Source organism: Schistocerca americana, chromosome 2 (genome assembly GCF_021461395.2).
Source record: "Schistocerca americana isolate TAMUIC-IGC-003095 chromosome 2, iqSchAmer2.1, whole genome shotgun sequence".
Classification (NCBI taxonomy): domain Eukaryota; kingdom Metazoa; phylum Arthropoda; class Insecta; order Orthoptera; family Acrididae; genus Schistocerca; species Schistocerca americana.
The window spans coordinates 899150964-899151564 of record NC_060120.1 but is presented as its reverse complement, the minus strand read 5'-3'; positions in this window follow the sequence as shown (position 1 = coordinate 899151564).

Here is a 601-nt window from a genome sequence, read left to right as displayed (position 1 = left end):
CGCGTCACGTTGCGAGGCCGTTTCTCTGTCGGCGTCTAAACATAAGAGGAAATCAAAGTTATTTGTACAAAAGTGAGTAACACGCTATAAACTATGTAAAAACGTGTATGACTTTGAAGAGCGTGGCTCAGTCGGTAAAGTGTCTCAAAAACTGGAAAAAATTATTATGAGTCTTATTTCTGGGAACCCGTTCTTAACACTGCGTCAAGCGCAAGCAAAATTCACTTTGAAACAGCTGTCAACGCAAATTCGACGCATTTGGAGGTCTCTTGCTTGCGAAAACTTAGTTTCAAGCATGCCTTGCGGACACCAAGCAGTTATCGACACAGTGGATGACTGGATGTATTATCAAATGGCTCAAATGGCTCTGAGCACTATGGGACTTAACACCTGAGGTCATCAGTCCCCTAGAACTTAGAAGTACTTTAACCTAACTAAGGACATCACACACATCCATGCCCGAGGCAGGATTCGAACCTGCGACCGTAGCGGTCGCGCGGTTCCAGACTGTAGCGCGTAGAACCGCTCGGCCACTACGGCCGGCTGATGGGAAAAGGTTGTAGATAATAAAAACGTCTGTTCAAGTTTATGGAGCCGTTTA